Consider the following 26,494-nt stretch of genomic DNA (forward strand, 5'->3'; position numbering starts at 1 on the left):
AAATGGGATTATAGTAAATAGCTCCAGCTGAAGAACTAGCCCTGACACGGGGCGATGAGCCAAGCTGAATATTCTCCTTTGGTGCTGTAATTTCTATGATCCTGTGGTTACTTTTGATGCTCTTTTAACAAATGAACTTTAGTTTCATGCTGTGCCTTGGGCCAGGTAAATCTGTAATCTGGGCCTACTCAGATTTATGATGTGGAGATGCCGGTGATGGACTGGGGTTGACAATTGTAAACAATTTTACAACACCAAGTTATAGTCCAACAATTTTACTTTAAAATCCACAAGCTTTCGGAGGCTTCCTCCTTCCTCAGGTGAATGTGGAAATGAAATCCTCGAACCTATCGCATTTATAAATCACAGAACAATGCCTGGTGATTACAGATAATCTTTTCAACTGCCCGTTGCCAAGGCAACCAAAGTGTTCAGACAGACAGGTGTTACCTACAGGGCCACCGAATATACAAATGGCCAGAACTAAAAAAACAGATGATGTGGAGATGCCAATTAAAAAAAAAACAGAGCGAGAGAGGCAGAAACATAGAAACATCCGGAAGGAAAAGACGGCAATTGACCCGTTATATTAAAAACAGATAACATTTGTTCGCTGGTGGGGTAACGTGTAGCGTGACATGAACCCAAGATCCCGGTTGAGGCCCTCCTCATGGGTGCGGAACTTGGCTATCAATTTCTGCTCGACGATTTTGCGTTGTCGAGTGTCTCGAAGGCCGCCTTGGAGTACGCTTACCCGAAGGTCGGTGGCTGAATGTCCTTGACTGCTGAAATGTTCCCCGACTGGGAGGGAACCCTCCTGTTTGGCGATTGTTGCGCGGTGTCCGTTCATCCTCTCTGGATACATCGAGGGCATCCTGAAACCCATCGTACAGGGAACCCCCAGCTTCTGTCGCGACACTACAGACTTCCTACAAAAACTCAGTACCCACGGACCAGTTGAACCAGGAACACTTCTCACCACGATGGACGTCTCAGCACTTTACACCAGTATCCCCCACGATGACTGCATCGCTGCGACAGCATCAATACTCAACACCAACAACAGCCAATCTCCAGATGCCATCCTACAACTCATCCGCTTCATCCTGGATCACAATGTCTTCACCTTCGATAACCAGTTCTTTACCCAAACACACGGAACAGCCATGGGGACCAAATTCGCACCCCAATACGCCAATATTTTCATGCACAAGTTCCAGCAGGACTTCTTCACTGCACAGGACCTCCAACCAACGCTATACACCAGATACATCGATGACATTTTCTTTCTATGGACCCACGGCGAAGAATCACTAAAGAGACTACACGATAACATTAACAAGTTCCATCCCACCATCAAGCTCACCATGGACTAGTCCTCAGAATCAGTTTCTTTCTTGGACACACGAATCTCCATCAAAGACGGGCACCTCACCACCTCACTCCACCGCAAGCCCACGGACAACCTCACGATGCTCCACTTTTCCAGCTTCCACCCTAACCACGTCAAAGAGGCCATCCCCTATGGACAGGCCCTGCGAATACACAGGGTCTGCTCAGACGAGGAGGAACGCGATGGACACCTACAGACGCTGAAAGACGCTCTAGTAAGAACGGGATATGACGCTCGACTCATTGATCGACAGTTCCGACGGGCCACAGCGAAAAATCACATAGACCTCCTCAGAAGACCAACACGGGACGCAACCAACAGAGTACCCTTCGTCGTCCAGTACTTCCCCGGAGCGGAGAAACTATGCCATGTTCTCCGCAGCCTTCAACATGTCATCAATGACGACGAACACCTCGCTAAGGCCATCCCCACACCTCCACTACTCGCCTTTAAACAGCCACCCAACCTCAAACAGACCATCGTTCGCAGCAAATTACCCAGCTTTCAGGAGAACAGCGTCCACGACACCACACAACCCTGCCACGGTAACCTCTGCAAGACATGCCAGATCATCGACACAGATACCACCATCACACGAGAGGACACCACCCACCAGGTGCATGGTTCATACTCCTGTGACTCGGTCAACGTTGTCTACCTCATACATTGCAGGAAAGGATGCCCCAGAGCATGGTACATTGGCGAGACCATGCAGACGCTGCGACAACGGATGAACAGACACCGCGCAACAATCGCCAGACAGGAGGGTTCCCTCCCAGTCGGGGAACACTTCAGCAGTCAAGGACATTCAGCCACCGACCTTCGGGTAAGCGTACTCCAAGGCGGCCTTCGAGACACACGACAACGCAAAATCGTCGAGCAGAAATTGATAGCCAAGTTCCGCACCCATGAGGACTGCCTCAACCGGGATCTTGAGTTCATGTCATGCTGCACGTTACCCCACCAGCGAACAAATGTTATCTGTTTTTAATATAACGGGTCAATTGCTGTCTTTTCCTTCCGGATGTTTCTATGTTTCTGCCTCTCTCGCTCTGTTTTTTTTTAATTGGCATCTCCACATCATCTGTTTTTTTAGTTCTGGCCGTTTGTATATTCGGTGGCCCTGTAGGTAACACCTGTCTGTCTGAACACTTTGGTTGCCAACGGGCAGTTGAAAAGACTATCTGTAATCACCAGGCATTGTTATGTGATTTATAAATGCGATAGGTTCGAGGATTTCATTTCCACATTCACCTGAGGAAGGAGGAAGCCTCCGAAAGCTTGTGGATTTTAAAATAAAATTGTTGGACTATAACTTGGTGTTGTAAAATTGTTTACAATATTCAGATTCACCCAGTGCTGACAGCACAAGATCAATGAACTTGCCAGCAACAAATGTAACACACAGATTACCATGGTGACACAGAGTGCCTCCCTTACTATTTGTTTCAGGAATAGTAAAGAATAATTGTTTCAGCATGTACTATTGTTGAGGGGAGGCTCCCCGTGTTTCTCCAGCAAACATGGGTGGGAAATCCTTTACTGAGCTGCTCTACCATCTCCCCACTCACCCTGCCACTTCCAGGATTTTCAGCTGGGAGTGATGGGGGATGTAGATACCTCTGCGCAAATACGGATGGGCTTATTGGAAGAACATACAAAAGTCATTCAACTAGCAATGCTGAGTGCTAGGAACACAGTGCATTCTGGTGCTCAGAGTTGTGAGGGCCTGGGGGTGTTCTCCCGGTGTCCTGGCCAACATTTGTCTCTCAACCAACACCTGAAACAGATTATCTGATCATTTATTTCATTGCTGTTTGAGGGACCTTGCTGTGCGCAAATTGACTGCTTGGCTGCCGCGTTTCCTACTTTATAACAATGACTATGTTTCAAAAAAAAAACTTCATTAGCTGTAAAGTGCTTTGGGGCACCTTGAAGTCATAAAAGTGTTATGGCAGCTTCCAGGAAAGCGGGCACAGGCTTGCTTGATGCTCTGCTGGTGATCACACACCAGTTGCACGCTAATGAAATGGAAGCCCTTGCAATGGGGTTATATGAAGGACCCTGCAGAATGACGTGGCTGCAGTCAATGAGGCTCTGGGCTTGGGGGAAGCCTGCAATGTGTGCAAGCCCCAGAATCCTAACTCCTTGCTTCTGTTGTCCATAGGGAAAGTGATGAAAGTGTTTGTTCTCCAGCAAACATGACATCAGTCACCTGCTTAATGCAAGCATGAACTGCAGACTGACTGATGTTACTGGTTCCCTTCTGGCAGACTGGAAGCAACCGGAGGATAAGAAGTTGAGGGCTGCAGTGATCTTGGCAGCAACAGGCAACGCTGTGGTAGTGGGTTGCTGATCTCATTGCAGGAGGTGATACAACTCTGTGGCAGCCTCTATAGGAAAATGTAGCCTCTTTACACACTGCTCCTGAGAAAAGTGCAGGTATGCTGTCCTGCGCCTATACCCTATTGTGGGAGGGTAAGGATTTCTGTGAGCACACCTCCTGCTATTTGGTCTCCCAGCCGCTGCAGCTCTATTTGCTCCGTTAAGTAAGCCGCTTTAAGTAAGAATTCCCCCAAGTGGGCTAGTATGCATATACTTTATTTTTGTAACCGTACACAAATAGAAGTTGAGTTGATTGTACCAAGTGACTTCTATCATACTCAATATGGTTTATCTATCATGTAACAAAGCAGCTTACAAACCAAACCAAATGACACCTTACCTAGTGTTAACTCGGTCCGCTTTCAGAGGGATTAAAGAAGTGCACATGTTTAAGATACGAAGATCTAGTCCAGATTACAAGGGAGTTTCATTGATGCACGCCCGGGTCCCATTTATCATGGTAACAGATACAGGGCAATGAAAGCCATCTTCCATAAAAAAAGCAGGCAACTAGACTGCTTAAGGGAACAACTGACACCAGTGAACCCAAGAAGGTACCTGCTGCAGGCCTGAATTTGTAACAGTGGCGTAGAACCAGATTTTCCTCAATTTACTCTTTGTAGCAGTTTGGAAATGTTCCTAAAACCCTATTTGTAAAGTTGTGTTGTTAAGCAACAAAGGTGGAGCATTTTCGATAAACAGTGTCACTCACAGGTCACTTCCATACCTTCCTTGTATCACATAGCAACTGTTCACCAACTTCCTGTGGTGCAGCAGCAATTCTACCATCAGGCAGCAGTGAAGTAAGTTCCATAAATGAATGTAAGTGTTACCTAGAAAATCAGTGTGCAATCAGTAAATGTACACAGGGTAAATACCTGTTTGAACATCTGAGTCAAGTCTTACCTCATGTATGAATGCTCTGAGGTTGGAAAGTTTTCTTATAAGAAATGTAACCACAACAAGGAACAAGAAGAGAACACAAAACTTTCCTATCAGTACAGCTTCTACCATTTTCTAACCAGATTACAGGGGTTTTCTATGGGTAGGTGGTGATGGGGTCTATAAAAGAGTACATTTCCTAGTATCCCTTGCAAACTTCTCAAATACATTTTTAAAAAACTAAAAATAAAATACTGTGGAAATACAGCCCAAACCAATACACTCCTTTATTTTAATTAGAAATATCTACTAGATGGCTCTCCCAAAGACCGGGAAGCAGCGTCGCCCTCTTTGAGTCTTATAGACCAGAAATGCCCTCTGAGGCCTTGTCTGTCCTGAGTTAATCGATCTTAATTGTGGCAGTGGTATGGACACTACAATTGGCCATACCACTGTAGTGAAAGGAAAACTGGCTGGGGTTCCTTCTCCTGATCCCTTACCCATCAACCACTGCAGAAAGTTCATCCGTGGACACGGGGTGAAGACAGGACTGGGTTTTCACAGGAACATCAGAACAGGAGTAGGCCATTCTGCCCCTCGAGCCTGTTCTGCCATTCAATTAGATCATGGCTGCTCTGTACCTCACCTCCATTTACTGGCCATAGCTCCATATCCCTTGATACTCTTACGTAACAAAAATATATTGATCGCAGTCTTGAAAATTTCAATTGACCAGCATCCACAACCTTTTGGGGGAGAGAGTTCCGGATTTGCACAACCCTTTGTGTGAAAAAGTGCTTCTTAATTTCACTCCTAAATGGCCTAGCTCTAATTTTAAGATTATGCTTCCTTGTTCTGGGTTCCCCCACCAGAGGAAACAGTTTCTCTGTATCTACCCTATCGAATCCCGTTATCTGTTAAAATACCTCGATTAGATCACCCCTCAACCTTCTAAACTCAAGGGGATACAAGCCGAGTTTATGCAACCTGTCCTTATAATTTAACCCTTTAAGTCCTGGTATCATTCGGTGCCCAAGACTGAATGCAGTACTCTGGATGAGATCTGATCGTGGCTCTGTACAACTGAAGCATCACTTCTTCACTTTTGAATTCCAATCCCCTTGAGATAAACACCAACATCCCATTAGCCTTTTTGATTACTTTTTGTGCATGTGCATTTGCTTTTAGTGGTTTGTGCACACGGACACCTAAATCCCTTTGCTTCTCCACAGCTCCTAGTCTCTCACCCACAATCAGTCAGCCTGCCAACATGCGCTATCAAGGATCCCGTATGAAGAATACCTACTTCAATAATGTACCAGAGGGTGACTGCCACAAATGGAACTGTACCCCAGTAAGGGAGTCAACACCTTCACAAGAGGAGGGTAGGGAAGACCTTGGTGCTCTGAATAATTGGGCTTAGATTATTCTAAGCAGAAAGATAAAGAAAAACTGAAAGACATTCCCAGTAGCTAAATGGAGAAAGGGAATGAAAGTAATGGTTTCATTGCCTTTCACTAGACAAATGTGAGAACATTAAGTTCTGATTGTTGTGAAGTTATCTCTGAATGTTGTTTTTTTTGTCTGCCAATCACTTATAATAAATCTTTTAAAATTTTACTACAATTCTTGCTGAGTGGCATCTGTTTCATTCACAGAAAAAAAATGTGCAAATGGCAGAACGAACAGACACGTTGGTGAGTGCTATCCAGAGCAGCTTGTTCAAACCTTGGTCTGTGCAGTGAAATTGTTAAAAGTCACTGTGTTGCCCAGCTGTTTTGGATGGGTGTGAAGATCACCTGATCTCTGAAGCAGCACAGCAGCAAAAACAGGAAGCTGTACACACCTAAAACAAAAAACAAAATACTGCAGATGCTGGAAATCTGAAATTAAAACAAAAAATGGTCTGTTTTTGTAGCAAGCATACTGTGCGCAGAAGTTGGTATTATTACCGCTCAGCGACCAACGCTAACGTTTGCTATTATGCTTGTTCTTTTTGCAAGCAAGACTACATTCAGCATAAGGAACTTCGAGTTCAATCACAATACAACTTTGATGTGGTTTCATTGTTGAGTGGAAGGGATTCCACTAATGTGGACTGTAACTGTGCTGATGGTGGACTAATTGCAATGAGAAGATCAGATCAAAATCCTCTGAGAATGGAATGGAATCATACAATTATTCAGAAAAATTTTGCCCAAGTACTCAGTCGTCCAGATTCAAGTCATTCTTCATACAAGTGGCCGATTAGGATTTGTCAAAGATACTTTTTGTTGGAGAATCTATTGTTTTTTAAAGGAAAAATCCATATTGTAAATGTAAAAACATAGCAAACTTTGCCAAGCAAAATAATATCTCCAGCAGGATGCAGAATCTAGACTTTTTCCTATTTTCTTTGGATTACAGAGCGGTTTGGGCAAACTGGCTGCACAGAATAGCTAAACTCAGAGATAACTATCAGAGACTCGGGCCCCTCGTCCATGATAACCACTTCTGGTGCACAAAAATAATGTTGGCTTTTTAGAGTGCAACGCACAAGAAAATGCCATTGACCAATGGAAAACTGAACCCTCATATTAAAAAGCCCATCCTTCTGCAAAAATACAGCAAAATAATGGCAAAAAGCCTAAAGACACAGAGAAGTGACAATGTCTTTAAAAAAACAACCAGAACAGGAAAAAGAAAATGAACATGAATATCCCACTCCAGCCTCCACACAATGACATAAATCTGATTACAGCAGCTACGCAAAAGGTTCTGACCCCACGGAGGAGTGGGCTGCACTGGAAGGTCTAGACTCTAGACTGCTGAATCACTATTGACAAGTTGCAACCCACTCGTTCTTGCACACTGTCACATCATTATGAGAAGATCAGTACAGAAACACCCCCCCTCCAACTACTTCCCCACCATGTCATATCACTACTTTTGCGTAGTGGTACTTTCCACTTTAGAAAGCAGTCACCCAATATTTCCCGGTACATTGTTAAATCTGTAGAAGGACATACAGTAGGCAGAGGGTCAGACACAAACTCAGTCATTAACTCTTATCCTATTAAAGGAAGTTGTGTTGCGTGCAGTTAGCACAACACAACAACATTTTTAAGAATAGGGTCTCCTTACCAGGACTACTTTTTAAAATAATATACAACATATTGAAATAAATATTTACAATTTATACTTTCCTTGTAAAATGGAATGGCCCAGAATTTACTGTCAAAATAACAGTGAGGCTAATGGCGAAAATCCGGAAGTTGCTGTCTGAGATGTGCCGATCCACCGTTAGCTTCGCAAAAACGGCATTTCGCTGCCTGACCTACCACTCAAATGCATGGAACGACGTGTAGTTCCTGCATAGTAGATATGAAGTCATCTCACTACAGAAAGTGTCCATTTCAGTCTAAGTACCCTTTTTAATGGTGTGGTAAGTCTTAATTACTGCCAAACAACCCCTCTGGCCCTGAAAATTAACTATTACAAGTGTGGAGTCTCATTCCTTCAGGTTTTAGTTATTGGAGATTTTTTTTAAATTTAAATTACATGTTTTTTTCTACTTTTCTTTCTGTCTCTTTTCTCTGTCTCTTAATACGATCTTTCTTTCCCTCTCTTTATTTCATTTTCTGTATCTGATTTGACATTGAATTCACTACTCTAACTTTTACACTTCCTGGTTCAGACTCTGGTTTGTTCATTTCACAATCCTTTAGTTTGATTGGTTAAGGAGATACACAGTTGCTTGCCCTGTTCACACAGATCCCAGATGCCCAGTAGAGGGCGCCGCGCTGTTTCCATCTCCCACTTACAGCAGCATCCAGTGCAAAGTCTCACGGAAATGAAATGGTCCATTCTCCGGCTACAGTAAATTCTGGCCCAATATCACAATGGGTGCTAGTGACAACATCAGGACATTGGCTAGAGCTTGATACAGCGATAGGACTGGATTAATATCATCAGAGATACAGTCAGAATTCTGGGGTGCTCGGCAGCGATCATGTCATTTCAAACGTGCATGCTAATTAAGTCGCAGTCACAAGCCAGTTCCCTCATGATACTATCAGCGTTCACTGTTTCAGTCTCCCGAGATTCTGATCAGTCTTTCCTGTACCTGGTTTTCCCTTGTAAATCCTTGGTCATTTCCTTGTATTTTATGAAAGGTACATATAGATGAAATTTTTAAGCAAGAATTCACACACAAGATATGTGTGTCACAAACTGTCCTAATATCTTGCTTGAAAGCCTTCGACCACTGCTTGTCTCAGACGAGTATCCATTGAATAGCAGCTGTATCAGACAAGGAAGGTTCCAGGTTTGATGTCTAGACTGTGCTGATTTGAGCCAGTATGGCAATAATAGCCTCAATTGGCCTCAGCCACTCTGTTTAGAGAAGGGAAAATCGATTAACATTCCCCTAACATTTGACGTGTTTTCCCATAGACTGTAAATAAGCAATTGTTAGCCTGTCTTAGCAAATTAAAAAAAACCTCATATCTATTGTATTGGAAAAACTTTGATCACCGTAATGAATGCAAACAAAATTCGTAAAAAAGATGGGAAGTTGGTGAAATCATTCTCCAGCAGCTGATGAACATACAGCTGGAATCTGCATTCAAATGCCCTCGCAGCTCAACAAATACCACAACAGTTTCTTCACTCCCTGCAGTTTTGTGTAGAATAGGTTCAGGTATACATCAGGTTATTTTAAAAAAAGACTTTCACCAATCTGGAGAATCATTAAGATTGAGAATGTCTTTGATTTGAGCCTAAGAAATAGTCTAATTTCAGATAGAGATTTGAAAGAGTGATGCAATGGTCCTCTCTTGTGGAACCACTTAACCTCTACATACAATAGTACATCTGGATATTCGGTCTCAATATCCTCAAAGAAATGTTTGAATTGACAATGCCAGAATTATTGTGCACTGATGAAGTTCACGGTTTTTGCCACAAGACCCATAACTTGTTTCAGTTCTTGATTTTGCAGCTCGATCCAGAGGTTCTTAGTTTAAAATACAGTAATAGCTGATGAAAGTCGGCATATAATCCTCTCACGTGAGTGTAGAGCTACATTATTCATTTCTTTAGGCAATGTCCCTCTTCCTTTCAAAACTGCTGTCATCACCTCCCTCCTCAAAAAATTCATTTTCAACCCATCCATCATCTCCAACTATTGTCCTATCTCTAAGCTCCCTTTCCTAAGGTTCCTGAATGCAATGTCTCCTCCCAGCTTTGTGCCCATCTCTCTCAAAACTCCTGTTTGAATCTCTCCAGTTCAACTTCTGTGCATCTCACAGCACCAAGATAGCCATGGCCAAAATCACAAAACATTTTGTAACTAAAATCACAAAACATCTCTGTATCTGTGATTGAGGTGTGTTAAATCTTCTTGTCCTCCCCGACCTCTCAGCAGTGTTTAGTAGTACAGCTGACCATGTTTTGCTTTTATTCATTCATGGGATGTGGGCGCCGCTGGCAAGGCCAGCATTTATTGCCCATCCCTAATTGCCCTTGAGAAGGTGGTGGTGAGCTGCCACCTTCAACCGCTGCAGTCCGTGTGGTGAAGGTTCTCCCACAGTGCTGTTAGGAAGGGAGTTCCAGGATTTTGACCCAGTGACGATGAAGGAACGGCGATATATTTCCAAGTCGGGATGGTGTGTGACTTGGAGGGGAACGTGCAGGTGGTGTTGTTCCCATGTGCCTGCTGCCCTTGTCCTTCTAGGTGGTAGAGGTCGCAGGTTTGGGAGGTGCTGTCGAAGAAGCCTTGGCGAGTTGCTGCAGTGCATCCTGTGGATGGTACACACTGCAGCCACAGTGTGTCGGTGGTGGAGGGAGTGAATGTTTAGGGTGGTGGATGGGCTGCCAATCAAACGGGTTGCTTTGTCCTGGATGGTGTCAAGCTTCTTGAATGTTGTTGGAGCTGCACTCATCCAGGCAAGTGGAGAGTATTCCATCACACTCCTGACTTGTGCCTTGTAGATGGTGGAAAGGCTTTGGGGAGTCAGGAGGTGAGTCACTCGCCGCAGAATACCCAGCCTCTGACCTGCTGTTGTAGCCACAGTATTTATGTGGCTGGTCCAGTTAAGTTTCTGGGCAATAGTGACCCCCAGGATGTTGATGATGGGGGATTCAGCGATGGTAATGCTGTTGAATGTCAAGGGGAGATGGTTAGATTCTCTCTTGTTGGAGATGGTCATTGCCTGGCACTTATCTGGCGCGAATGTTACTTGCCACTTATCAGCCCAAGCCTGGATGTTGTCCAGGTCTTGCTGCATGTGGGCTCGGACTGCTTCATTATCCGAGGGGTTGTGAATGGAACTGAACACTGTGCAATCATCAGCGAACATCCCCATTTCTGACCTTATGATTGAGGGAAGATCATTGATGAAGCAGCTGAAGATGGTTGGGCCTAGGACAGTGCCCCGCGGAACTCCTGCAGCAATGTCCTGGGGCTGAGATGATTGGCCTCCAACAACCACTACCATCTTCCTTTGTGCTAGGTATGACTCCAGCCACTGGAGAGTTTTCCCCCTGGTTCCCATTGACTTCAATTTGACTAGGGCTCCTTGGTGCCACACTCGGTCAAATGCTGTCTTGTTGTCAAGGGCAGTCACTCTCACCTCACCTCTGGAATTCAGCTCTTTTGTCCATGTTTGGACCAAGACTGTAATGAGGTCTGGAGCCGAGTGGTCCTGGCGGAACCCAAACTGAGCATCAGTGAGCAGGTTATTGGTGAGTAAGTGCTGCTTGATAGCACTGTCGACGACACCTTCCATCGCTTTGCTGATGGTTGAGAGTAGACTGATGTCATCCTTCTCCATCATTTCTCCTCCATTGATTAACTCTGTGGGGCTGCCTCTGCTTGGTTCCACTCTTATCTATCCAAACACAGCCATATGATCTCCAGCATGGCCTCCAGACTGTCACCTTAGGTGTCCCACAGCAATATAACCTTTAGACCCTCCTCTTCCTCATCTACATGCTGCCCCTCAGTGATATAATACACAAGCACTGAGTCAGCTTCCATGAGTATGCTGACAACACCCAATTCTACCTCTCCACTACCTCTCTCAGTTCCATGACCACCTCCATGCTGTCAAATTACTTGACCAACTTCAAGTCATGAATGAGTCACAACTTCCTCCAGCTGAACATTGGAAAAACCAAAGCAATAGTTTTTGGTTCCTCCAGTATAAACTCCCCTCCCCTTCCATACCCTTCCCCAGCATCTTCTTCAAACCTCACATTGCATTCATCACCAAGACAACAACAACTTGCATTTATATAGCACCTTTAATGTAGTAAAACATCCCAAGATGCTTCACAGGAGCGTTATCAAACAAAATTTGACACTTATTTCTATTTGCAACATTGCCTGCTTTCCACCACTACCTCAGTGCCTCCACTGCTGAAACCCTTATCCATGCTTTTGTCACCATTAGATTTGAAGATTCCATAGCCCTCCTTGATAGCCTCCCATCCTCCACCGTCCACAAACTCCAACTTATCCAAAGAGATGCCTCCCTTTCCTATCTCACACTAAGTCCTGCTCACCCATCACCTCCATTCCTGCTATCCTACATAGGCTGCCTGTACCCCAACGTACTAAATTTAAAATCGTTGCCTGACTCCTTATTCTCACCAAAGACCTCATCCCACCCTATTTTTGCAACTTCCTCCAGCCTTGAATACCCTCTCGCACCCTTTGGTCCTCTGAATCTGACCTATCGTGCATCCCGCCTCCCTTTGGCAGTCTTCAGCCACCTTGACCTTACTCTCCTGAAGTTCCTCCTCAAACTCCTTCATCTCTCTACTTCTCTCTCCTGTTTTAAAAACCTTCTCAAGGCCCATTTATTCAATGAAGCTTTCAGTCACCTCACCTAATCTCTTTCCCATCACCGTGGCACCATTCCTGTATTATTTTCATTTGTGAAGTATCTTTGGATTTTTTTTAAAGTTAAATAAATGCAAACTGTGGGGTTTTTTCAGTTTTCTCATCATTGTTTGTATTCAGACATTTACAAATTTGGATACGGAAAGTTCATGTTTGATGAAGGAATCATATTTGACTGTATTCTTTTCATATTTGTGACTATATATGGGCACGAAACAAACTCCTTCTTAATCTAACCTTTCACTATAACATAGAGAATGAACACTGATGAATAAGCAGCAGACCCAACGCCCATGGATGCAATGGGTGGGTCTTTTAATTTTGTGCCATAGTGTAAAACAAGTGATAGCAAATCGGCAGCCCATTTTACATCTCTCCTGATTTTTATTTCCATTGAAGTCTGGTTCCACTTCTGGTTCTGATCTCGAGGGACGTTTTCAGTAATAAGTGACTTGGTCACCGACTCTGAGTGGACGAAAATACATTACTAAATGGCTGCAGTACTGGAAATACTCAACCACCAAAACAATATTGAACGTGGCTCTGCATCACCAACCTTTTCAGCTAGGAAGTTTAATTGATCAGTGTCAGGTAGGGCCAGCAATATGACTTGAGTAAATTGAAATGCAGTCAATGGGAGTTATATTTCACTGGTAAGTGAATGAGGGAGTTTCTGCTTATTTGCTGTCAAGAGTACTTCAACATCTGCTGATCCACAAGTAGGCCCCTTTCTGTTTCCTCTAGCACAGCGTATGTTGTAACTTGCTTAAGTATTTGCTGGATATCAAAGCAGATTAGACAAATGTATGGAACTTTCGACCACAGCCGTGAATATTTGAGTATTGTTGATTTTCCAGCGAACTGCTGTAATTTCTGATCAGTTCTGAACATCAACCGGTGACAGGAGCTGATAATAATACCCCCCAAAACATATCAAACCCTCCAGCTCACCCCTCATCTGTTTTACCCTCGCTATTATCTCAATCTCTATTTTTGCAACATCTTGCTGTTTTTTTCCCTGACAAATAGCCATTTTCTTAACCTCATCCTCCTTTTAGTAACGCTTTTGATCGCTGACTTCTTTTTCTGTACCTCTCTCGGTATTACCTCCTTTTGATGCCTTCCTCCTTTCTCCTGCCAGTCTCGTTACTTTCCATCTGCCTGCTCGGGTAGAATGTAAAAGACGCCATGGCACTATTCAAAGGTTTTTCCAGAGTCTTCGCCTGTGGTGAGGTACCAGGCCTACCACAAGGAAACCGCATCTGTCCATGGGCAAGGACTCCGAAAGTGTACCGTTTAGTGTACAAAATATATTTGTGGAGGTTGCATTCCTGCACAGTTCATGTGTGTATTTATACTCTTTATATTCTCAATATCTAACAGATGGTGTAACAGAAGTCCCTGGTATGGTAATGATTTCACATGAAGCACACGCCCATTAACAGTGGAGCTGAAATATATTGGAAGTAAAATTGTGAAACTCAGATAGACTGAATACCCCCCAAAACATATCAAACCTTCCAGCTCACCCTTCATCTGTTTTACCCTCACTATTATCTCAATCTCTATTTTTGCTGATGAACTTTTGGTGGTGAACTCAACAGAACACCAGACGAAACCAAAGCACCTTCCCCGTCCCAACAGGAGCAGGTCCACTCTGCACAATGAGAGGACATTTAATGAGAATGAACTGCGATAATAACTCAACCTAGCGTTTAGACCTTACCCCCAGAGAATAATTCTTTACCACCCCCCACCTCCCAACAAAAAGGGATGCAAACTGTTCCCATTTCTGGGAAGGAGTCTGATCACTAAAACATGGATTGCGGGGAAAGGGGGCAATAGAACTTCAGAACAGCACATCTAAACCGAAGCTGAGCTAAGGGGGTGGTGAACTCAACAGAGCACCAGACGAAACCAAAGCACCTTCCGCATTCTAACCGGAGCAGGTCCACTCTGCACAATGAGAGGACCGTATTAACAACGGATAAAGGAGAGACACTTTCAGCAGCAACTCCGAGCGTCCTTCGATGTTGTTTATTTAAACGTGTTAACCTCACTCGAGTTGAACACCTTGGCTAACCAAACCCAATGGGTTGCAATCGTCTGATCTTATCGACATTAACTGGAAAAAAAGGGCTGGTCTAATCTGTTCTGACGCAGTTACGCGTGTTACTTCGTGCTATCACAAAAGGTGAATTATGTCTAAACTTTTTTTTTGAATACTTATATAAGGTGGCAAAGCACAGACATGCTTGTTTCAGTTCCCTCTTTAAAGTGCAACCATCCTCGCCTGTTGATTAGCAGTAATGTCTTTTACCAATGAATCTGATAAGTCTGTTTCTCCCGATTACAAACATGATCATTATCGGTTTCGATTTCTGACGTTGCCGTTTCCCCGCAGCCCATAGTTTCTCTTTCCAATGAAACAAGAGTAGACCGATTCAGTTGCAGTATTCCTAATCCTGAACACCACACAAGACAACCTTTATTTTTGGAGGGCCACGTGTTGCCATTTCTCGCTCAGAAACAGTTGTATGCAGACATTTAAGAATAAATTGAGTTCAAAATAAAGATAACATAGAAAAAAAATCAGGGGATGATCACCAGATGGGAGATGAGGATTTTTTTTTTACACAGTGAGTTGTTACGATCTGGAATGCACCGCCTGAAAGGGTAATGGAAGCAGATTTAATAGTGACTTTATAAAGGGAATTGGATATATATTTGAAAAGGAAAAATTTGCACTGCTATGGGGAAAGAGCGGTCATCTCTTTCCATAATGTGCCCTGACTACGTGTTTACACAAACACAACCAAACATTTCTGGTACTGTCTTTATAAACAGATACTTGCCCAAAGACAGGATGTTGGGGAATGGGAGGGAGGGAGAATCAAAAGACCCATAATTTCGAGTTCATGTACCTTCTGTGATTCTATAGGAGGCCTGGGTGTGTGTATCCAGTCCATGATCTCAGCCAGGAAATATGTTGGTACGGGTGAAGAAATGGGGGGAGTCAAACATCATCAAATAAGTTTTTCCTCCTGACGTTTTTTCATTGGAATTTCAAGAAAGTACATTTACATAGCTGTTTAATGAAGCCATATATATATATGTGTGCAATCACATATGTTATGAAGCCATATACAGGTGTACAATCACATATTTTCTGAAGCCATTATATATATGTGTGCAATCACATTTTATGAAGCCATATACATAGGTGTACAATTACATATATATTTTATGAAGCCATATATATAGGTATGCCATCGCATATATATTTTATTAAGCCATATATAGGTTTGCAATCACATATTTTATGAAGCCATATATAGGTGTACAATCACATATATATTTCATGAAGCCGCATATATAGGTGTGCAATCATATATATATATTCTGAAGCCATATATAGATATACAACCACGTATATATGTTAAGAATCCACGTATATAGGAGTGCAATCACATATATATTTTATGAACCCATATATACGTGTATAATCACATATATATTTTATGAAGCCATATATAGGTGTACATTCACATATATTTTGTGAGGGCATTGTATTGTTAGGTATATATTCACACATATATTTTATGAAACTGTACGTTCCCATCTATGTTATGAAGCAGTGGTATATTTAAGTGTACATTCCCAAATATATTTTATGAACTCTCTGTGTATTTTGATTACAAGATGCGTGTGAGAAGAACACATTAATTAATCCAGGTTTCTTGACATTACTGTGTTTGCACTGCGAACCATGATGGTCAGGGGGCTGAAGCAGCGTGTTCGTTTTTTGTCTCTGGGGGTTAGTTAGGTTGGGGGAGGAGGAACTACATACAGGTTGAGTTCGTTGCCCTTCGTGGCCAGTGGATGGGCTGCTGTGTTGGGGGAAGGCACTAAATCATTTCTCATTTAAATCAGTTATAGTTTAAAAAGACTCTGGGGTGAAATTGGGCTACATCAATAGTGCGAAACAGGCTCCTAGTGATCACCAGCCCATTTTACACCGCACCTGATTTTCTTTTCCATTGAAGTTAACGGGAAAGGAAATCGGCCGTGATGTAAAGCGGGCTGCTGATTCGTTATGAACCCCTTTTACGTTACTGGCATAGACCAATTTCACCCTCCCACTGGCTCTGTTGAAATGCTTATCAAGATATCTGCTTTTTTTAAATTTTAGAAACTGTCATTGTGCACAAATACTTACATACAATGCTCAGCAAAGGACAACACGTTTCCAACCATGCATCCAGAGATGGAATTGTCTTAGGGTTGCAACTTTGAAGTTATGAGACCACATAGGAATAACCCAGTGGTACACAACATTCAGCCAAGGAATAAGAGCTATCTTGCAGGAACACCATGATCTGAGAATAATCTATTTGTTTCAATAAAGTTACATTTTTTCTCTCTTATGTGCTCCCCGTGCTCTCTTCCATAACCGACAGGGTCGCAGGGAACCTCTTTTCAAGCCTCTGCGATTCTGTATCCAGTAAAATAGCCCAGGATGAATTGTACAATAGGTTTCCATTTAGATCCTTCATATTTTTAGTAAGTGAATGTAACATCAAAACATTGAATCATTCACAAAAGTTTAATTAGAACACAACGGCCATTAAAATGACTCCGCGTGCTACTAATGTATGAATGTTTTACTCCTTCGTCTGAAATTTCTCTCTCTGCTGTTCTAATGGAAGTATTAACATATTTATTTTGAACTCCTCTACTAAAAAAGCAGAGAGAGGAATTTTAGACTAACATGTTAAGCTTTCACACCTTGGAAATTTCAGAACCATTGTGTAACTAGGATAGTGAGACAGAGTCATCATGACCCTCAGTGTAAATATTCCTTCAGTGTAACTGAGATAGGATGTCGCAGCCTCTTAGTGTAAATGAGCTGAAACATCCAGGCCCGAGGTAGAATATAAGTTCCAGCTATAAACCACAGGCACCTTCACAATGTCGAAGAAGTGACTTGACCTGAGTCCTCTGCTCCCACTTTACCTTCACAGCCATTTTCAGGCCCTTCTATGCTCTCTCTTCCTCTTCATCCCATTCATCCATGCACTCTTTCATGCCTCCCTCCTTCAGCTGTAGTTCTCTCCCTAACTCTGTTTGCTGCTCTGTTTCTCTCTCTACCTTCAGAAACCTTCTCAAGACAAGTCCATTTCCACCAAGTTTTCAATTACTTCTCCTAACTCTGCCAACATAAGCTCAGTGCCCGTTCCTTTATCTATTTTCTCTTTATTGTCTTTTCTCTCCCAAAGTGTCGAGGTTATGTTAAAAGCAAGTTGTTGCTGCTGCATCCAGCAGATGCATTACATTATGGCATGGAGTGAGTTGTCACGAAGGACATTACAAATCGTTTTGTTTCCACACTGTCCTCCATGTCTGTCGTATCAGGAAGCACTTTTTCACACACAGGGTAGTAGAAATCTGGAACTCTCCCCCCAAAATGCTGTGGACTAGGACAATTGGAATTTTCAAGACTTAGATAGATAGATTTTTGTTGGTTAAGGGTATCGGGGGATATGGAGTAAAGGCGGGTAAATGGAGTTGAGGTGCAGATCAACCATGATTTAATTGAATGATGGTGCAGGCTCAAAGGACAGATTGGCCGACTCCTGTTCCTGATGTTCCTAATTCAAATAGCAACAATGAGATCAAGCGTGCAATTTCTTTGTAGATAAAGTGAGGAATACCAGTGAGGAGAAAATGGACACGGTTCCACTGTTTTGCATCATTGGTAGCATCAGGAACTCCCAGTCAGGAATAGTTCCATCGGAAGACCTTACCCAGAGGACAGCAACTACAACACTGGTCAGATTTCTATTTCTACTGTCTCTGTGGCCTCGCTGTGACAGACTGCTAATCTGTCGCAGTAAATTGTGGAGCTTTCCCAAATTCAGAGGCAGAGGAGATGTGACACTGGGTCCACTGCGTTCTTGTGAGGGGGCAGGGAGACAGAGATGATGCGAATATGAGATTGTCATGTTCCCAGGAGGCAGGAAGGGGACATAGAAGATGTGAGGGTGTTTCTGGGAAGGGGAGCAGAGGGTCTGCCATGTTTCCAGGAGAAGGAGGAGGATGGGGAAATCTGAGTATGAGTCCTTCGCATTCCTGAGAAGGGGAGTAGGATTAGGGATAAGAGAAATGTATCGTCGAGTCCACTGTGTTCTAGAGTTGAGGAGAAGGGGCAAAGTCAATCAAGTTCCCAGATAAGTTGTTCACATGAATTGGCTGTAGCGCTCTACACTGAATATTTGTGCTGTTACTCCTAACACTTTGGTTCACAGATCTGGAGATGACATTGTAAACAATTAGAGCTACATAACTTTCTGTTTTAATTTCCAAGTGTGATTAATGAAGAGGAAAATAATCCAATGTTAACATGGTTTCGGGGACAGTAAAAAAGATTGCTAAAGACACTTTGGACACTGATGTCAATGCGATTTACTATATATTTGATAATCAAGTGTCATATTGGCCCAGTAGCCGCATGTAAACTAGTGCAGTATTGAGGGAATTGCTGCATTGCTGAAAGTGCCATCTTTGAGATGAGACATTAAACTAAGGCCCAATCTGTCCTTTCCGGTGAACATAAAGGAGAGCAGGTATCTTGGTCAACATTTATCTCTCAATCAACACATCCAGATTAATTGGTCATTTATCTCATTGTTGTTTGTGGGACCTTGCTGTGCACAAATTGATTGTCACGTTTGCCACAAAAACAACAATAACGACACTTCAAAAGCAATTCATTGACTGTGAAGCACCTTGAGATGTCCTGAGGATGTGAAAGGGACTACATAAATGCAAGTTCTTTCTTTCTCAACCTAATTATAGTCCAAACATGTTGACAAGAATTGAAACTTGTCTGTATTGTTCAGTAAAACAAAAGAGAACAAAACATTTTATTCATATACTCTTATCTGGAAATTCAATGAATAATGTTGTCACATGAGCGCTTGATGTGCTCGTATCAAATTCCTCTCCACTATTTAAAAAAATAGAATTCAGTTAAAAAGAGTCTGGTAATCTGAAATAAAAAGATGGTATCTGTTCAAAAAGTGACCATGAAGCTATCAGATTGTAGTAAAAACCCATCTGGTTCACTAATGTCCTTTAGGGAAGGAAACCTGCCGCCCTTACCTGGTCTGGCCTATATGTGACTCCAGTCCCACACCAACGTGGTTGACTCTTAACTGCTCTGTGAAGTGGCTGAGCAAGCCACTCAGTTGTATCAAAACAAGAAAATGGCTCGCTACCATCTCCTCAGGGCAACTAGGGATGGGCAATAAATGCCGGCCTGGCCAGCAACGCCCACATCCTGAGAATAAATTTTTAAAACTTTAGCAGAGGCATCACCCCATTTATTTTAAACAGGTTAACACCTCCGTTAAACCAGCTCAGAGAGGAATTTGCTATCAGCACACCAACTGTTCAACTGGTGACAAGTAATTTCTACCTTTAATTCCTATCTTTTTGATCAACTATACTGTAAACAAGCTGCTTTTGGTGTAACACCAACAGTTTCTTGTACTGTGATTATTTTTCCAGTAGAGGTCGCCATTTCTCAGTTGCTGGTAGACTGTTTTCAAAGGAAATCATAGGTACTCCTCTTGGAATATGTATAATCTTCCAGCTCAAAATGAATCATAAACAGCCTAGGTCTGTCATGCCAGTTCATAGGAGCTCCCAGAAGATGGATTGATTCCAGACACCACAGCATTCCTTGTTAATCAGAGTAAGTAATTCACCTTATTTGGTCTACCAAGAATTTTACTGAATAGAAAGTATTATGTAAGTACACTGAAAATACCCAGCTTTAAATGCCATAGTTACTTTCCACTTTAAAACCAAGCTTGTTAAGTTATGTATCTAGTATGCATTTTAGTTGCTGTCCTATGGTGTTCCCCACAAATAAAAGCAAAAAAACACTCATTCTCTCTCTCTGTAAAGGTGTCTAGTGCTGGTTTGGCTCTGAGTCAGAAAGGTTGTAGGTTCAAGTCCAGTACTTAAGCACACAATGTAAGCTGACACTTCAATGTTGAACAGAGGGAGTGCTACATTGTTGGAAGTGCCATCTTTTAAGATACCTTAAACTGAGGCCCATCTGTCTATTCGGGTGGAGGTGAACGATCCCATGGAACGATCTAAAGAAGAGCAGGGGAGTTCTCTTAATGTCCGGCCAACATCTATCCCTCAAATGACACCACCAAAATAGATTAATTGGTCATTTATCTCATTGGCTGTTTGTGGGACCATGCTTTACACAAATTGGCTGCCACGTTTGCCTACATGACAACAGTGACTACACTTCAGAAGTACTTAATTGCTTGTTACATATTTCAGGATGTCAAAAGCACTATATAAATGCAGGATTTTGTTTCTATACTTGTCTCCAACTTTAATTCTTTCTTCCTTCCACTTTTTGGCCTTCCATTTGTCTTCCACTCTTTCTTTCTCTCTCTAGGACCGTCAAAAACATTCTCTTGTTGATAGATTTTTGTTAGGCAAGGGGTATTAAGGGTTACGGAACCAAGGCGGGTAAATGGACTTAAGCTACAGATCAGCCATGATCAAATTCAATTGCGGAACAGGCTCGAGGGGCTGAATGGCCTACTCCAATCCTATGTCTCCGGATCTCTTGTCTCCAACTCTTTCTCTCATTGTTTCTCCCTCTTTCTGTAAGTCATTCTCTTTTAAATAAATCTATATGACCCTGCTGTGGTCCAGTTAGAGTTACTATGATAAGTTTTGGGCATGGTTTGTAAAGATTTTTTAATGTAAGTTGCAAGTGTTACTTTACTTGATCATACTCCTGGATCTTTTCCCTACCAGTTATGCAGGGGAGTTTAAATTTGTAACCAAATATATCAGATTAATTGATGTTTAATTTGTGAGTAAGCCTTATCAGGGACATACTCATTCTTTAATTGCAATTTCATTGCACTCTATGGCTAGAGATTGGCTGGCGGAACAGAGCATAAGTAGGAGAGGACCTGTATCTGGAGAACAAAGCAGAATATTGGAGCCAAGGTATGGAGCACAATGGATATCTTTCACAAGGGCTGATATTCTACCTGGAACTTATATAAATGTCCAGCTCAAAATGAATCGCATAGTCTAGGTCTGTCAGACCAATTATTTCGAGCTCCTGAGCTATGTCAGCTTAGCTCAGTGGTAGCACTCTAGCCTCTAAACCAGAAGGTTATGGGTTTGAAGCCTCACTCCAGAACTTGAGCACATAATTTGGGCTGACACTTCAATGCAATACTGAGAGAGTGCTGCATTGTTGGCGATGCTGTCTTTTGGATGAAATGTTTAACTGAAGACCCATCTGTGCCTCAGGTTAAGAAAGGGATAATCAGCCAGGGCTCCTGCTCCAGATCACAATCCACTTCTGGAAGTGTGCATGTATGGACATCAAGTGAGGACTGGATCAGACTCCGCTGCAATGCTTCCCAATCAAAATAGCCTGACAACACTCAGTGTCAAGGTTCAACCACGAATAATGGCCACTTGGACAAGGTATTGGGAGTCAAATAGTGCATAAATCAACAAGACGTCAATGCCTTCAGGAGATTAGGGCAAGGTAGGAAATTGGCAAGAAAAATTAATAAATGGTGAATGATGACGACATAATGAGGAACCTGGCTTCAAGGGTTGTGCCACATCACTGATTCTTATTGCTTTCATTACTTGGTTCAGTGACCCTTCCAAGCCAGTTTCCCCCAATTATATCAGGAATACTCAATATTTTAACTTTACTTTAAATGAAAAAAGGGAACAGTACAGCAATTTCCAGCAGTGATGCATAGTGTCAATTAAAGCAGAACAAAAGTTTAACCTCAGCTGTGCTGTTGCAGGGAGGTCTCTCCCACAGGAGGGGTAAAGGGAAAGTCAGATGGGAAGCTTCCACCCAGGGTCTTTAGTGTGCTTGCTGGTAACTAGCTTCAACTGCCACCAGCAGTGACCTTGCAGTGGAAGCATGAAGGTTGTGGGTTCAAGTCCCACTCCAGAGACTTGAGCACATAATCTAGGCTGACACTCCAGTGAGGGAGTGCTGCACTGTCGGAGGAGCCGTCTATCAGATGAGACATTAAACCGAGGCCCTGTTTGCCCTCTCAGGTGGACGTAAAAGATCCCACAGCTTTTCAAAGAAGAGCAGGGGAGTTCTACTGGTGTCCTGGCCAGCATTTATCCAACAACACCACCAAAAACAGAAAATCTGGTCATTTATTTCATTGCTGTTTGTGGGACCTTGCTGTGCACAAATTGGCTGCTGCATTTCCTACATTACAACAGTGATTATACTTCAAAAGTACTTCATTGGCTGTAAAGCACTTTGGGGCATCCTGAGGTCATGAAAGGTGCTATATAAATGCAAATCTTTCTTTTTTTCTTTATGTTACCCAGCTCATCCTTTTGGACATGGAAGATGCATTGTATGACAAGACAATATGGCATGAAAAGGAGGATACATAGCCTCATAGGAGAGCTCATACTCTCAAAAAGGCTGATGGGGACGCTCATCTTTAAACTTTAAACAGTCAGAGAGATGTAGGCCTATTGATGGAGATCTGTGGCTTTGAAAGCTTGTATTTCTGTACTTACTGTAAAATTACAAATATTTATGCTGCTAATATTTTGCAATCTAAATAAATACAAGTTGTATTTGTACATACAAGTATGTTCTCACTAGCTCCACAAGTATTCATAATCTAAACAGATTTGCAATTGGATTGCAATTCACAAATATTATGAATACTTTAGGAGCTTTAATACTTTACCAGTAAGTTAGAATAATAAAGATTTTTTAAAAATCTCTTTACTGACAATATGGTGAAACTTAAGCTGTGTCACAATAATAAAAAAATGATTAAGAGTCTTCACTGTCTTAATTAATTACTGAAAGGATCTAAATTCAAAACCATAGTCTTGACTGGCATTCATTCTTGGGCTTTCCCTTGATGCTGAGTTTGCCTGACTGGGATGAATCATCTTGGGGAAGTGCAATGGTGATGGTAAGGGTGGGGAAATCACTGCTCACGACCCATTAATTACACTGCCTGGCAGGAGCAGCATTGATGGAGATTCCCATGGGCTACTTGGTTAAACCTTCAGACATAGGGCAATGTGGATGCAGAAAGCTAATGAGTAGAGGATAGGAGAAATATGTTTCCTTAAAGCATAGTTTGTTTTAACCGACTAAGGGTTTTTATGTATTTTTCTACTTTTATCCCTATATTCCAATTCAATCCAAGACTATAACACCTCCATACATCCTCCTTCAGCAGAGGGCCCATTCAAAAAGGCTGTGGACCATCTCCCAGCCGACATTGCCAATACTACTCTGTGCTCAACCAGCAATGGTCTTGTTGTGTGCAAGGAACAAAGATTAATTTCGTTCTAGCCACCCTCACCTTTGTGTGAAAGGTGCTGTCTCTATAAAACAGCAGCCTCACTAAAAACCAACAAAACCCATCATGCGTGTTTATAACACACTCAAACATCAACTGGCACTAGGTTTCAGTCCCGCAGTCACAGCCACATTAAGTCTCAACTGATTTACTTCTTTTTCATTTCATGACAAAATGCGTTATTTCGCATAATGTAATTGTCATCAGGGTGACCTAATGATACAACATGTGGTTGTACCCGGCTGTGCTTTACTGTGTTGTTCCAGTCTGTGGTGTACTGTGCTCTACTGTGCTCTGCTACGCCTGTTAACCACAGGCTAGGAGACCAGGTTGGAATCCAATCTATGACTAACATTCACATTCACAGTTGGGCTTCGAGACCTATGTAAGGATTGACCACCTCCCCCCAGTCCCTCCACACACCTCACACTCGCACAGCTGAGCAAGTTCAGTGCGTGCTACACAAATATGCAAATTGGGCCCCATGCTGATGGGAGGATGGGTGAGAGAACACACTGCTGTGAATTTAATCCAATACACATGCAGCAATAGCTGATCCAACTAGTGACAGCGAACACAAGAAATCATTTTCAAAGTTATTTAAGGATGAGATATTTTTCATTGTGACTCTTGAATTTAGGCACTACCACAAAATAAATTCATACAAATCAGGCCACCTCAATACCCACTTAGAAATTTATATAAATTTATTTTGCGGCTGTATCCAAAAACAGAAGTCAATATTAAAGATTTCTAATTCTTAAACTACTTTTGGTTAGAAGGAAAGTAACAGGAAACTAACTATTGATATCGGCTTGCAAATGGCAGATCCCAATTCTGAGTCCAGACCCTTTTGGAAGTCATAGCCAGTCCCTACCTGCATATGCTATCTGCGGAAAGCCTACTAAATACAACATACCAGGCTCTGAGCATAGAATTAAAAGAATTATATATGTTTACTTGCCAGCAGAATGTACGTCACCAATTTCGTACATCCATATTCTTTACTGTATTCCAAAATCCAGGAATTGTCTAGGATTTCAATGCTCAGTGTGAAATATTAATAACCACAAGTTGCATAACTGGGCCCAGCACCACCCCACCCCCCAACTGCAAAAGGACACTTTTACTGTCAAATATTTATGATTGAGCTGCAGCACATGATGTGTGGGCTGGCTGCGATAATATGTCAAACCAAGCCACTGAAATGGCAAATTATTCCCTGGCTTGAATACAATGTACAGAGAGCCTGAGGGCAGAACCAGTGAATATACAATCATACTCATGTGATACACTTAATATTATTAATCTTCTGGGTAAGTTCCCCAGAGTGAGTCTGAGTCCACCCGTAAGGTCCGTGTTGGGCTGAGCTTGTGGCAGGACTCCTCACTCAGGAGCCATCAGCTGTGAGGAGAAGTGGGTCAGTGTCTCACAGACTGTGGTAGTGCAGTCTCTCTCATGCCTGGTTGAGAAAGGATACATCAGTCTTCAACTGCTGGCCAGGTGCAACGCGAGGAGGAAGAGGAGAGGCTGGCCAATGTCTTCATGGTATGTGGGTAGCACAGGGATCTTGTATCTCAAGGTCTGGTCTGCATTGAGAGTGGGGCTGAGCTATTACTGGGAATGGGATGCGCATTGTTGGGTCTCAGAGTGAAGGGCTGCAATAGTCAGCTGGATGGGACTGGGCCTCGGCCAGAGCTGAGGCTTTACATTGTGGACGTCACCATGGTGCTTCTCACTCTTGGGACCACGTTGAGGGGAGGAATCGTTTGGCCCATTGCTTATGCAAATTGGAGGGGGGGGGGTGCAAATGCATGTTTCAGGCCACTTTGTGAAATTCATTGGTGACTGACCACAGCATGCACCGAGCATGTACCGAGCAAACTGTGGTGGGGTTTTCTCAGGTGCACGGCAGCTAAACCAACGGTTCTTAGAGGCTGCCACCCAAAAGGTAAGTTTAAAGTTTTTTTTACTTACCTTAATGTGGAGCCAGGAAGAGAGCAGGAGTGCGCCTCCTGCCTCCACATTGAAACTGTGGGCCGCTGCCAACCGGCACTTGTCCCCCTCCTGGTTGCCTCCCCGCCCCCCCCCACCCCGCTGTGAACTTACCTTCGGGTCTCATCCCAGATTGACGATTTCACTCCCCTATCCCCTACGTGCTGCCTCTGGGGCTGTGACCGTCACCGGTAACATACCAAGGAGGGCGGCGGCCCAATTTGCCGAGGTCCAGCCACCGGCTTCTTTAGGTGCGTGAAGTGTGCGCTGAACCCGGATTTTTTTTTATTCATTCATGGGATGTGGTGGTGAGCCGCCTTTTTGAACCGCTGCAGTCCGTGTGAAGAAGGTTCTCCCACAGTGCTGTTAGGTAGGGAGTTCCAGGATTTTGATCCAGCGACGATGAAGGAACGGCGATATATTTCCAAGTCGGGATAGTGTGTGACTTGGAGGAGAACGTGCAGGTGGTGTTGTTCTCATGTGCCTGCTGCCCTTGTCCTTCTATGTGGTGGA

General features: G+C 43.0%; 1 long non-coding RNA gene across 3 annotated transcripts; it reads left to right on the forward strand.

The window, feature by feature from the left end:
- The first annotated feature begins 14,496 nt into the window (after nucleotides 1-14,496).
- On the forward strand, nucleotides 14,497-23,420 carry LOC137340934 (uncharacterized). Of its 3 annotated transcripts, none has more exons than XR_010966910.1 (5): nucleotides 14,497-14,742; nucleotides 20,121-20,307; nucleotides 21,528-21,602; nucleotides 21,915-22,158; nucleotides 22,983-23,420. It is a non-coding gene; the product is annotated as an uncharacterized lncRNA (long non-coding RNA). The 3 variants fall into 3 exon arrangements; XR_010966909.1 differs by having other exon boundaries at nucleotides 20,124-20,307; XR_010966911.1 differs by lacking the exon at nucleotides 21,528-21,602 and having other exon boundaries at nucleotides 20,124-20,307.
- The last annotated feature ends 3,074 nt before the right edge of the window (nucleotides 23,421-26,494 follow it).

The sequence above is a fragment of the Heptranchias perlo genome, chromosome 22 (genome assembly GCF_035084215.1).
Source record: "Heptranchias perlo isolate sHepPer1 chromosome 22, sHepPer1.hap1, whole genome shotgun sequence".
Classification (NCBI taxonomy): domain Eukaryota; kingdom Metazoa; phylum Chordata; class Chondrichthyes; order Hexanchiformes; family Hexanchidae; genus Heptranchias; species Heptranchias perlo.